The sequence below is a fragment of the Oxyura jamaicensis genome, chromosome 2, assembly GCF_011077185.1.
Source record: "Oxyura jamaicensis isolate SHBP4307 breed ruddy duck chromosome 2, BPBGC_Ojam_1.0, whole genome shotgun sequence".
NCBI classification, from domain to species: Eukaryota; Metazoa; Chordata; class Aves; order Anseriformes; family Anatidae; genus Oxyura; species Oxyura jamaicensis.
This window is the reverse complement of record NC_048894.1, coordinates 45925268-45925962: the sequence shown is the minus strand read 5'-3', so window position 1 is coordinate 45925962 and position 695 is coordinate 45925268.

Below are 695 nucleotides of genomic sequence, written 5' to 3'. Positions count from 1 at the left end.
TGGGTAGGCAAAGAAATGCACTTAGTTGTATGTTGCAGTGCCTGGAGTTCCCTCTGTATCCTCCAGAAGCCAAACCTGATTCCTTGCAATATCTTTTCTCTACACTCATCCTAGAGGGCGGCCTGTAAAACAAAAGCTTGGTTTTGTATTAGGCTGCTTTAAAAATGGACTATTTATTTGCTTTTGGACAACGTCTTGGCAATTCTTCGACTCATCAGGTTTCTAAAAAGACTGGCAATGATTTTGCTTTTTGTCTTAGCTCAGGCACAAGGGCACTGACGTGTTTATGAAGAAAATTGAGCTCATTGTAATCCATAAAACTGTGAAGTATAAGATCCATCAGGACTGTGCTTCCCTGGGCTTCAGATACCATGAATCTTTACAACAAGACCAGCTGAATTGACAAGAGCCCCTCACACAGCTTGCCTGCCCTGGCTGTGCGAAGTGAAGATGCACGTCTGGGTGCAGGGGGGCTGGTTAGCAGTAGGTGGCACGCTTGAGCAGGGTGAACCTCTGCCTTTCCTGGACAACCCAAGAAATGCCTTGCAAGAGATTTGGGCAGCTGTAGCTCTTTTCCAAGGGGAAGATGCTTAGCTGAGCATCTGCTCTTCAGCTGGCAGGTCCAATGACATCTACATCTACATCTACATCTACATCTACATCTACATCTACATCTACATCTACATCTACATCTA